Below are 13,903 nucleotides of genomic sequence, written 5' to 3'. Positions count from 1 at the left end.
TGTTGGGCAGCTATCTCCAGGATTTTTTACATGCCACGTACTGTAACTCGCACATGAGTGTTTGATCTAACCGATCACTTAAACTTGCCGTTGCAGTAGGGAAAAAATCCTTCCTCTGCACAATGACAAAGGTTACTGGACAGAAGAAATACCCTTTCTCAACAGAGTTAGCCGAGGCTACTTTGAACTGGATTTCCCATTTTGCATTAAAAAAAAAAAAGTTAAGAAAACCGCTAGACTGAAACCCAAAGTTCAGGGGCCAGCTTGGATGTAATGCTGGGAGAGATCTGTGAACTGGATCTCCTGTGAGGTTTTTTTAAAAAAATTAAAAAAATAGTACCTGCAGCCAGTGCTTTTTTTCTGGGGGTACGCAGGGGTACGCATACCCCTAAACATTTTGTGAATCTCTGTACTTTTGTCCATTTACTGTATTTATTTTTCCCAATTTGAACTACAACATGGTGGTTTTCTTGAGTCAAAATGAGAGTACCCCTAAACATTTTTTTAAAGAAAAAAAGCACTGCCTGCAGCCACGAGTGAGAACCCCAGTTCAGATTAGGACCACAGCATTGAAGGAGGGAAGGTTTCTCTTTGCCCCTGTGAAAAGAAATATACAGATACCAGTTGGTTATCTGAAAGTTTTCTTCCGTGGGACAAATAGCAGTCAGGAAAATGGTGCTGGAACAAAATGCTAATGACACAGCCCCAAATCTAAATTTGTCGTCTTGCCCTGCAGCACTGCCCAGCTACTGTTTGCAAAAATCATGGGATAGCAGATCATATGGTCCAAAATGTGGGACTCACAACAGGCACTTCTGGTAGATACAGTGACTCACACCTTTGGCTGTTTCCTAGCTGTTGCCATGACCATGTTTTTAAAATGTGAATAGACTAAATGTCATAAGTGGCTTTTAACACTGGAGAATTCTCACTTAAGCAAACACCTTTCTTCCCAGTGGTTAAGGCAAAAAAAGGGGAAGAAAATAGCAAGATTGCAAAGGCTATATTCAGTGATCCCCCCCCCCCCAAAAAAAGCCTCTGTATTCAAAAGGAGAGGAGGATAATTGGCGAGAAGTAGAATTACTCGGTGTGTTTCAGTTTTAATTCATTATCGGGTTATTTTGGATGGGGATATATTTATTTTGCATTGGGGAAATTAAGGGTGCTTTTGCTCTCAGCCAAAAATGTCAAAAGGGGATTGATTCAAATTAACTCTGAAAGGGGACAAGTGCATGGAATAAAGGGAGGCAGGGAGTGGTTTGAGAGAGATAAAGCTGTGAGAGTGTTAAATCCAGTTGTCAAAAAGGAAACTTTTTGTGTCGACGCCCCCCACCTCCGCCCTCAGAAACTCCCAAGCCTTTAACTTTATAGAGATTGTTCGCATTATGTAAATGTATATGCAAATTGTTTGCAAACCTCAGGCGCTTGGCAAAGTGTCAGAGCGGGCCGTGGTATTTCAAAGTTCAGAGTGGACTGTTTCTACAGCCTTGCTTATCTAAACTGTTGAATCTGATTAAATATCCTGTTACTCTGCACAGTGCCCCACTCTTGAGTGCCGCCATTCTACAGAAATCACGTCCAGGAACCTTGAGCGAAATTCTTATATATATTTGGCAAGGAATTAAAGCTTTTTATAATAGAAAACCAAGGCTTCGTAGACAAGAGGGGGTAGTCTTCAGGGTTTCTGAAAATAGTCTAGGAGGCCACATCGACATTTGAACCAAATAGCTCCTGCACACCAAAGACTGCTCCATGAAGCTACAGTTATATAAGAAGCACCTTCCACTTCTTGATCTATAAGGTTGGGTCTGTAGGCTTGGACCATGGGAGATTGCGAAGGCCGGATTGTGTGTGTGTGTCTTGCACCTGTTTGCTTCTACGGCTGCGCTGAATCGGGAGCTAGTTGGTCTGTATGCAGCCATGCAACTGCTGGGTGGCAGCAGAGTTTTCAAAGATGCTGCAATCCTTTGTTCAAAGCCAGTATTGTTTTGCTAATGACTTCGCTTCTGGGAGATCACCGTATCCAAAATACACAAGGCCTCCAGCGTAGCAGGACCACTGGATGGCCTGGCCTATGCTGTTGGCTTGGTGTGCTAGGCCCAGACACACCAACCCAGGAGAGTCTTAAAAAAAACCAACCCCCGCAAAGTCCTAGTTCGCTTTTCAGCACTAGAGAACTTAAATTCATTCTTGTCAGCTTTATTGATGCTCTGAAGATGAAATCCCATCCATCGACTCCTGGAAATACTGGGTACTTTGGTATAATGTTCACAGGGTATTACTTATATTAATGGGGGAAACGTTCATTTGAAAGCCTAATGCATCATGTGAATGGATTTGCAAACTAAGGGACCTGGGAAAAGGAGCCCACTTGAAGGGAAACAAGTCAAAATCTAAATTCTTGTGGCAAGAATTTGCTTTCTAGGTTGTGAAACGCGAACGGTGGGCCTTTTTCACTTTGTATTTAATAGACAAGTGTATGTTTAATCCTTGTTTGTTTTACTTGACACACTGATGTGTCTTTAATACTGTTGTAAAGAAGAAATTTGGTCAATTTTTCCACAGTTAAAGCCCTCTTGTAACTACTTTGGCCAGCACCGAAGAATTTACTTCATTGTTAATAATCTTATACCAAAGCATGTTAACACCCAGCTCTTCCCCTTACCTTGAGTGCTAGTAACCCAGGCAGTTAGCGAAGAAAACCCCAGGCTCGTCTAAGAACCATAACTCCTAATGGAAAGTACAGGAGTGGAATGCAATTAAATGATGGAGCTGTCTTCCATCTTTGATTGTATTTCACTATTTCCTTCACATTCTCAAGTTGTCCCTGCAGCAGCTGTTTGGATAGCTGGATGTAAACGCAGACTCCTAGGAACCCTGCAGATGCCATTTTCCTTGCTCATTCATGGTGCTGCCAGGGTTGTCATATATGATCCCACCTTTTTGGGGTGGTCATACTGCTTCTCTTCCAATCAGTGCACATCCTGTAAGTTGAGGTCCTGCTGAAGTCCTGTAACTTTGTGGTAGTAGTGGTGGTAGTAGTAGTTGTAATAATAATAATAATAATAATAATAATAATAATAATAATAATAATAATATGTTTTTTAAAAATATTTCTTGTACCCCACCCATGTGACTGGGTTGCCCCAGCCACTCTAGGTGGCTTCCAACATAATATAAAGAAACACAACAGAGCACCAGGCATTAAAAGCTTCCTGACATAGGACTGCCTTCAAATGTCTATGGAAGGTCATTCAGTTGGGTGGGCACCACTACCGACAAGGCCCTCTGCCTGGTTCCCTGTTAACTTCAGTTCTCGCAGTGAGGGAACCACCAGAAGGCCCTCAGAGCTGAACGATGGGGGTGGAGATGCTCCTTCAGATATACTGAACCCAAGGCCTTTGGGGCTTTCAAGGTCAGCACCAACACTTTGAATTGTGCTCAGAAATGTACTGGGAGCCAATGTAGAGCTTTCAGGACTGGTGTTATACGGTCCTGGTGGCCACTCCCAGTCACCAGTCTAGCTGTCACATTTTTTTAAAACAATTTCTCTTCTTGGGTTATTTATTTTTCTAAAAAGCCAAGGTTACTACTGCTTTTCCATCTGCAGAGAGACACCTTTCCTTCTTAACTCTAGATCTCTGGGTGCAGAAAGAAAGTTTTCCCTCAAGGCATGTGCAGTCAACAACAAAATGCTGAATGCTGCTGGATTTTCAAAAGCTAATAGCACCACAGAAGAGGAGGCGGGTGGCTGACTTGCCAGCCATTTCAAATGGGAAATTAGAAGCTGGTGAAGCCCAGCTCTCCCTCAGGAATGCTCCTACACATTTCTGGCTGACCTGATAGCAGCTTGTTTCATTAGCTGGTGCAAGCATTGTGAAGCCAGGCTAGAGTCGCGAGGGGGCCGGTCACCCTAGGAAGAATGGTGAAAAATATTTATTAGCAAGGAACCTTGAAGAATTCTCTCAAAGGAGACGCGTAAAAGTCACGAATTGCCAGATCATGGAGGCTGAAGGCCCATTACACATGAAATAAGCAACTCTGCCTTTAATGAGGTTGTAACCTTGGATTTATTGGACTCATTTCACACAGAGGACTTTAGGTGCACAAGTCCCATTAGCACTAATAGGACGTGCACAATTAAAGCCCCACACGCAGGGAGAGAGATGAGAATTTATCCCTCAGGACTTGGAAGTAGCTGAACCTCAAACGGCTCAAATGTCCAGCTCAGCCGAATGCCCCCAGCAGTTGCTGGACAGAAAGATCTTACGGGGATCGTTTGCTTTCCTCTTGGTGTTAACGTTTATGATGGAAGATCTTGTGGCACAGCCTTGTTCGATCTCATGCCCCAAGTTACAGATAGGTAGCCGTGTTGGTCTGCCATAGTCAAAATAAAAAAATTCCTTCCTGTAGCACCTTAAAGACCAACTAAGTTAGTTCTTGGTATGAGCTTTCGTGTGCATGCACACTTCTTCAGATACAGTGGTGCCTCGCAAGACGAAATTAATTCGTTCCGCAAGTTTTTTTCTTCTTGCGAGTTTTTCGTCTTTTGAAGCACGGTTTCCCATAGGAATGCATTGAAAATCAATTAATGCGTTCCTATGGAAACCGCTTGGCAGGCTGGCGGTGCGGAGAAGGGCTTTTCTCCCCACCGCAAGCCTTCAGGACAGGTACGGGAACAGAGGGGAAGGGGCGCAGCGCTTCTCCTCTGTTCCCGGGGCTTGCGGTGGGAGGAGGGTTTTTCCTCCCCACCGCCAACATTCAGAACAGCATTCTGAATGTTGGCGGTGGGAAGGAAAACCCTCCTCCCACCGCAAGTCTTCAGGACAGCCATCCGAAGGCTGGCGCGGGGAGAAGGGCTTTCCGCCCCACCGCCAGCCTTCGGAGCAGCCTTCCAAAGGCTGGCGGTGGGGCAGAGAGCCCTCCTCCCGCCGCCAGGCTTCGGAGCATCCTTCCGAAGGCTGGCGGCGGGAGGAGGTCTTTCCGCCCCACCGCCAGGCTTTGGAGGAGGTCCGAGGACAGTGGGGAAGACGCGCTGCGCTTCCCCGCTGTCCCGGAGATTTCCCTATGGGCTTTCGTCTTGCGAAGCAAGCCCATAGAGAAATTCGTTTTGCGAAGCGCCTCCAAAACGGAAAACCCTTTCGTCTAGCGGGTTTTCCGTCTTGCGAGGCGTTCGTCTTGCGGGGTACCACTGTACACTGAAACAGAAGTTGCCAGATCCTTCTATATACGAAAGCTCATACCAAGAACTAACTTAGTTGGTCTTTAAGGTGCTACTAGAAGGAATTTTTTTATTATGCCCCAAGTTGTTTTGGATGCCCCTCAAATTTCCTGTGTTGGCTGGAGTCTGATGAAAGTCGTAGCCCCAAATACCTGGAGCTTTGCAAAACAACTTTGCAAAGGCCGAGCTAGGGTTTCAACAGGAGAGCTGACACCACTGCTCTTTCCAAGGAGGAATCATGGCTTGAACCTCCACTTCACTTCGCTAACCTGTGGCCCTCCAGATGTTGTACTCCCAGCTCCCATTAGCATGGTCAGTGTTCTGCTCTGTGATGGGACTAGCGATCACTTAACAAACTACAGCTCCCAGAATTCTCCGGGTGTGCGCGCTCCTTGACTGTTTAAAGTGGTATCACAGCTTTAAAGGTATGGCTCCAATGTGGTCAGAGTCACTTGCTGGAGAGCCTTCTATTCCAAATGTTACTTGAGAAAGCTGGACTAACTAGTGTGTTTCATGCCAGAAGTGGCTGGGCAGGTGGAACAGAGCTGCTACAGCAACTTCCCAGAAAGTGGGTCATTGTTATTTACTAAGAAGGGGAGATGTGAGGCAATGGGAATGTCCGACTGGCTCTGCTAATCCATTTGCACCCCTCTCTATAAGCAACAGCGCCCCACCTGGCAGGAGGCTAGTGTAGCAGAGGAACTCTACCTGGCAAGACCCTTCTATTACCTCCTTAAAACGTCCTAACTTTCAGAGTTAAAACTTTCCTACCTTTTCTACCTTCATCCCTGCACAGCAGCCACCCTGGCAAAGAAAATGGACAGACAGTGATAAAACATTAATATAAATTTAGATATTACATTATGATCTCTGAAGAATTGTAACTCTTCGGATAGAGAGATGACTAAGGAGAAAAACGAGGTCTCCGCTGTACAAAAATCCACTGCTTTCAGCAATATTAGAAATATAATTCTTATGAAATAGGAAGCCATGGGTGCTTTAAATGTTTAAATATATATGTATTTAGAGATTCTAATTTCACAGTCGAATGAGAATTTTCATCTGTTACGTTCTCCACCTTTTGCATTTGTTTTAAAAAAAGGATGGGAACCTGTAGTCCATAAGTTGTTGGACTCCATCTCCCATCATCCCTGACTGTGGGCTGTGCTAACTGAGGCTGATGGGAGCTAGAGTCCAAGAACACCTGGAGGCCGCTGGTCCCCCATCCCTGTTTTAAAATAAAAAAGGGGAAAGCAGTGGAATGCCTTTAGGTGTTGCCTAAAGTGCTGAAAACAATGGGCCCAATATAAAAATAGTGATCCAGGCAAGAAACTAATGAATGTCTAAATCTACCTCTCTGTTTATGGGAGATTATATATTAAGCACCTTTAAAAAGAGCCTTAGTGCTTTACAAAAGCGAAAAATAGACTTTCCCTATCACAAACAGAGACACAAACCTGTTCCTAATGTTTTGGAATTACAAGGATGATGTACAACAGTATGTTGCCTTCAACATATTTTAAACCTACATATATTAATCTTAAGTGCTATTGTATTGTATGCATTATTAGTCAATGATTTTATTTTATTTTTGGTGGGGGAGACACAAGAAAAGTGGGAGGGCCATGGAAGTGGCATAGGACTAAGTTAGTGATGCGTCAAGTTCTGTCCTCCAGTTTCTTCCTTTGCAAAGAGGCGTCCATTCTTCTCTCTCATTCTCAGGACTCTCTGGCGGTCCTTTAATGGGTACTGGATTCTGAAGCTACTTTATCGTTGTAAAATAGCCTGCCTGACTACCTTCATTGCCTGATCTGGAAAGAAAGAAAAACCCAGACGCCTGCACTCCCAGGACAAGTCTGGAGAGTGCAGAGCGTTTTGAGATGATTTGCAGAATGAAGGAAAAGAGACTCACAAACGCCTCTTGGCCACCTCACGTGTCAGATAGCCTACACTCTATCCATGAGATTCTCACCAATATTTTATCTCCTCTTTGCTAATTTTAAGAAGCAATTCCTTTTCTCATTCATTGCTAGCGAAGGAAAAATACAGGAGATATTCTCAGCATGATGAACTCCCGTTGCTCAGTCCCAGCTCCTGCCAACCTAGCAGTTCGAAAGCATGCCAAAAAGTGCAAGTAGATAAATAGGTACTGCTCCGGCGGGAAGGTAAACGGAGATTTTGTGCACTGCTCTGGTTTCGGTGTTCCGTTGCACCAGAAACAGTTTAGTCTTGCTGGCCGCATGACCCGGAAAAACTGTCTGTGGACAAATGCCGGCTCCCCCGGCCTGTAAGGCAAGATGAGCACTGCAACCCCAGAGTCATCTGCGACTGGACTTAACTGTCAGGGGTCCTTTACCTTTAAGGAGAGAGAGAGAGAGAGAGAGAGAGAGAGAGAGAGAGAGAGAGAGAGAGAGAGAGAGAACTTCTTGCATGCAGGACCCAAGCAGAAGAGCTCTCTCCCCTCCTGTGGTTCCCAGAAGCTGGTATTCAGAAATATTTCTGCCTCTGATTGGAGGCAGAGCACAGCCATCACAACTGGTAGCCACTGATTTGTCTAATCCTCTTTTAAAGCCATCACTGCATTGTGTGAAGAACTACTTTCTGTTGGCATGCAGAGGACCGGGAGGCCAGCTGGCTAGCCCCAGCTGGGCCATCTCCTTCCAGCCGTCCCGCTGCGAAGACCATCACTCTGCTCCGACGTAAATCAGGGACCTGGGCTTCACAGCCAGGGCACACGATCAGAAGATCGAACTGTGCACACAGAGTAGGCGTGAGGCTTGTGGAAGCATACTACAACTACAGATTTATTAATCATAAATCAGGACAAACAAACATGTTGTCTCTCTCGTCGTCTCAGAGAGAACAGGAAATAACAAAATCTATACACAATGGAAGTTCCCTGCAAGCTGTGCTGGAATGTAAACAGACATGTGACACGCAACATTTCCACACGTCTGCTCCTTAAAGTGGAATGGAAATGTCAACACTTTTTTCTCCTGTCCCGAATCTTCCAACATTCAGCTTCATTTTGATGTGAAAGTTCTAATGTTCTGAGAGAAGGAGAAAAACTGTTCTTTGTCCACTTTCTCCATGCCACGCAGAACTGTATACAGTTCTATCATGTCACCTCTTGCATTTTCCATCATGTCACCTCTTGTAGCCCCAAATGCTGCAACCTTTCCTCACATGAACTTGCTCCATCCCCTGGATCATTCCGATTGTCCTTTCTGAACCCTCTTCAGCTCCACGTGATGGTAGCTAAAACAGTGTCCGTGTTGAGGGGAGCTAATTTTCCCAAAACAACCAGAACTAGGGGAAAATATATTCAGGGCAACGAAGAAGACTGGGTGCATCCCAGGCATCAGAAGATGAGATGCAGATAAGCAAATCAGAAAAGGAGAGAGGAACCAAAAGATAGATTCTAGTTTCTACAGCTTTTCCCATTCAATGACTCCCAAAGCAGCTTACAAACAATAAGCAGCAGCAGCATAACGGAACATAATCATTATAGCGTTATGCAACAGAATTAACAAATCATCTTTAAAACTATTATAAATAATTGCAGCCTATAAAACAATGCTGACATAAAAAGACCCTAAAATGCAGGCTAAACGTAATTACATTCACCACCCTACACACTAACTCAATAATCGTTCATTCTACAGATGACAGGTGGACAGGGTGAAATGAAGCGTTATCCCTGTTTAATGATCCATTCTCAGTGAAGGAGGGCATCAAGCAGGAAAGTAAGGGGTGTGGCCTGGAGAGAAGACATTTGGCGTGGGAGAGAGAGCACTGTCTGGTGAGCATCTTGAGAGCCAGATAGACAGGACTGTAGTGTTGTGTTCACACACACGCAGACCCTCCAGAGGTTCCCTATCCCTGTTCTACATGGATAGTGGCATAAATTGTGTGGAATTTGCCCAAATGCGGAAAGAGCAGGGCAGGCCGATTCATCTCCAGCCTCCGGAGCAGGGCTTTGATCCAGGCGTTACGTAAGAACCTTTCCAATCCTGCCAGGGCATTCGATACAATAGGCTAAAAGCACCATTTCCATGGCAAAACAAACACAAGCTCCTTTTTAAAAACACCTCTTACGCTTTACGAGCAGGGCTGGTATATGTAAGCCATCAAGAGTCGCGTATGGCTTATTATGACATTTAGCTGATTAAAATAGTCTAGACATAAACTTGAGATTTCAGAACTGTTTTAAGTGTAGTCAGAAACGGGGTTTTTTTTTTTTAAATGTACAGTAGACAGAGATGGCGAACGGGGACCACCTGTATCCCTGCAGGAATTCTAGAGCAGGAAGTACTCTTGACTCAAGAAGTGTGTCTGAAAATTAAGGCCCTAAATTAACAACAGCTTGTCTATTCGATTATTTCCCCTCCCATAAAGGATTCAGTATGTTTCCAAAAGGCTTGTGATTTTTCAATACCTTCGAGTTGTTACTTTTAATAAAGAAAAGACTCTGGCAGTGGTTTTGGCTTCCAACCTGGAAGGCACAATTTTTAGAACGCCGTGGAATAAATAGAAGCAGCCGCCCAGACGGTGGTGAAACATACCTGTGGCCAAGGGAGACTGGAATCCTGTGCTTGGCTTACCAGGAGCACTGTGGTGTTGATGGGCATCTGGGAGGAGAATCAAGCAACACAGCCATGGTTTCTTCTTGTTTGTCAATTCGAAGCGAAAGCACCAATTTGGAAGGGGAAATGATGGGACAGGGCTGTTGTTGTCGTTTTTTTAAAGCAAGCAAAAGGATATTGCACAAAGCAACTTAAAATCTGATAATGAGAGGCTGTCTCTGCTGAAGGCTTCCAACACTTCACACTGGGCGCTAGTGTGGTTTTGTAAGTAGGACCTTCTTGGATGGTCACCAACTGCAAGGAAGAAATCGCTTCCAGGTGGACGAGGCAAAGGCTTTGCAAAAGCTTGTCCATTCTCTCTCTCAAAGCGCCGTGTCTTTTATTTCTTTACTTAGGATGTTTAAACGCTGCTCTTCAAGCCTTACTCTTGGTAAAGCCCACAATGAAAGCAACAGATCATAAACATCGCAGCAAAACAAGGAACAGTGTTGCAATAAAATAACAGAACAATGGCAGCACACAATTGCATTGGATACTTCAAGGGTCCAGACACACAAAAGAAGGCAATAAAGAATAACACGTCTCTCTCAACAGATAGTGTACTCCAGAGACAAGCTGCCATGACAAAAGAGATCCCGCCGCCCCCCCACTCCTTTGAAGGGCACAAATGACTAATAAATAAAAAAAAAAATTGTGGGCAACCAAGCAACCAGGTCTTTTTTTTCAGCTGGAGCTCACCGGAGCTCAGCTTCAGTACCTCTTAGGTAGGCGCTGTTGCCATTCTAAGAAAGAAGAGGGGGAGAAGTTCGCAGTGAGATCCAGCACCATTTTTTTCTAGAAAAAAATAGCACTGCAAGAAACTAATAATTTCCGTGCACCAGAAGGAGGTCAGAAGAGGGACAGATTTGCATGAAACGTGCACATGCTGCTTTAGATGCAAATTTAGTCATAATTACGGAAATATAAAACCCTCACCTTGCTAACAAAGGTCCGTATAGTTACAGCTATGGTTTTCCCAGTAGTGATGTATGGAAGTGAGAACTGGACCATAAAGAAGGCTGATCGCCGAAGAATCACTTTTGAATTATGGTGCTGGAGGAGACTCTCGAGAGTCCCATGGACTGCAAGAAGATCAAACCTATCCATTCTTAAGGAAATCAGCCCTGAGTGCTCACTGGAAGGACAGATCCTGAAGCTGAGGCTCCAATACTTTGGCCACCTCATAAGAAGAGAAGACTCCCTGGAAAAGACCCTGATGTTGGGAAAGATGGAGGGCACAAGGAGAAGGGCACAGCAGAGGACGAGATGGTTGGATAGTGTTCTCGAAGCTACCAGCATGAGTTTGACCAAACTGTGGGAGGCAGTGGAAGACAGGAGTGCCTAGCGTGCTCTGGTCCATGGGGTCACGAAGAGTCGGACACGACTAAACAACTAAACAACAACAAAGACACTAAGATTAGCCCATCATGTTCTCAAGGTGGCCAACCAGATGCCTATGGGACACACATACCTGTGAATGCCAACAGCTGGCATTCAGAGTCACACTCCCTCTGACAGTGGTGGTAGGACATAGCCATCATAGATAGTGGCTAGTGATGGCCTTGTTCTCCATGAGATGGGCTCACCTGGGTGGAGAAGACTGTGACCAGGTGAGCTATGTGCCACTCAGTCTGCTCTCCAGACATTAATGATTAAAATTTCAATGCCCCTCCTCACTCTCACACCTAAGGGTGCTCTTTCTTTAAACTGAAGCTACTGTGACTTTTATCACTTTTGTTATTGAGATGGTGTGGGTTTTTCTAAAGTATTGTGATGAGTTTGTGGGAGGGAGGAAGTAGGCTGAGCCCCTTCAACCCCCTGGATCATAGGTAGGCAAACTAAGACCCGGGGGCTGGATCCGGCCCAATCGCCTTCTAAATCCGGCGCGCGTATGGTCCGGGAATCAGCGTATTTTTACATGAGTAGAATGTGTGCTTTTATTTAAAATGCATCTCTGGGTTATTTGTGGGGCATAGGAATTCGTTCATTTTTTCTCTCTCCAAAATATAGTCTGGCCCCCGCAAGGTCTGAGGGACAGTGGACCGGCCCCCTGCTGAAAAGGTTTGCTGACCTGCCCTGGATCCTTAAAATATTTTTATATCCTGCCTCTCTTCTTTGATGGAGCGTTTGAACACCTAAGTATCCCTTCCAAAGCCATCGCCAAATCACTCTTACCATCAGGATGTTGAACCTAACCTTGAACCAAAACCACCTCTCCTCTGAGGTAAGTCTTTTTGGCTTCATTCCTCCCTTCTGAGGCAGCAGACTCATAAGTCTTTGCCTCTTTCCTGTGGCACTCCTCCATGTGGAAGTGGTTCAGGTTGGAATGTGTACTTTTTGATGTGTTTTATTTATGACTAGTTTTATTACGTTTGCAATTATGTAAATCTTTTCATGTTGCAAGCCGCCTTGAGCATGGTTTAAACCAGGCATCCCCAAATTCGGCCCTCCTCCAGATGTTTTGGGACTACAACTCCCATCATCCCTAGCTAATGGGACCAGTGGTCAGGGATGGTGGGAACTGTAGTCCCAAAACATCTGGAGGGCCGAGTTTGGGGATTCCTGGTTTAAACAATGGAAAGGCGGTACAGTGGTACCTCAGGTTAAGTACTTAATTCATTCCGGAGGTCCGTTCTTAACCTGAAACTGTTCTTAACCTGAAGCACCACTTTAGCTAATGGGGCCTCCCGCTGCCGCCACACCACTGCTTCTCATCCTGAAGCAAAGTTCTTAACCTGAGGTAATATTTCTGGGTTAGCGGAGTCTGTAACCTGAAGCATATGTAACCTGAAGCGCATGTAACCTGAGGTACCACTGTATATGAATAAAATGATACATCTCCTGGTCATCAAAAGCCACCAAGCATGGGTCACCAGCTGATTCTCAAAACATCAACTGCCCACCAGTCCTCCTTCGAACACAAATCAGATCATAGGAAGCTGCCTTCTACTGAGTCAATTCACTGGCTCATCAAACTCGGCATTGTTGACATAGACTCACAACTGCTCTCCAGGGTTTTAGGCTGGGAGTCTCTTCCAGCCCTACCTAGAGATGCCAGTGATTGAACCTGGAACCTTCTGCATTCGAAGCAGATGTTCTACCACTGAGCTATGCCCCTTCCACAGAATGAAACAAAATAAGATCCATTTCTTCCCTAGAGAGGTTATAATATGTACCAACTGGGCCCCTAAGACAACAAAGAGGATGGGAGAATATAGCTGTCATGCTGTCGTAGTTACTCCAGCTCTGGAACATTGCATATTTAAACAATTATTTTTTTAAAAAAAACAACCCTAAGCTCAGTGTGAGTATTATGGGGTGGGGGGAATCAATGTAAGGCACAGCATTCCTTGATCAGAGGAGAGGAATAGCCAAGGGTAAATTAAACACAGCTGGAATGAGCATAAGAAATAGATTAATTCCACCAGGGTCCCCCCCACCCCCTTTGGTCTTTACAAATTATAGGAGTTATGAAAACTTGCACTTCCTAATTCCTCTCAGCATGTAGCATTTTAATCCTCTGGCTCACCAGCCAACGTGTACTATGCAATAGAGATCATTTAGTCTACAGATCAATGGCTTTCGAAGTGACATACATGCTCGCATTCTCCGCTTCTGGACAACGGAAGTAAAATGTGGCATTTAGCGTTCTTAAATATTGGCAGCTCTGTGCAGAAAGAATATAGCATTGCTTTTGGGTCTGAGGTTTCTTTTATAAAATAGCCAAGTTACTAGTCCTCACGCTCACCATGAACCTCAGAAATATGTTTGTGGCTCTTCACTGTCCTCTGACAGCCCGCCAAGGACAATATGACCTACGGAGCAGTATCTAATTTTATTTAATATTTATCACATTGATGTCCCACCTTTCCTCTAAGGAACTCAAGGTGGCATTCACGGTCCTCTCTGTTCTCACAACAACCCTTTGAGGTAGGATAGACTGAGAGACAGTGGCTGGACCAAGGTCACCCATTGAACTTCATGAGTGAGTGGAAACTAGAATCCTGGTCTCCCTGGTCTCAGTCCAACTCTCTAGGCACTATATCACATTGGCACT

This window comes from Podarcis vaucheri (assembly GCF_965113315.1).
Source record: "Podarcis vaucheri genome assembly, chromosome: 8".
Classification (NCBI taxonomy): Eukaryota; Metazoa; Chordata; class Lepidosauria; order Squamata; family Lacertidae; genus Podarcis; species Podarcis vaucheri.
The sequence above is the reverse complement of the archived record's forward strand: the minus strand, read 5'-3'. Positions refer to the sequence as shown.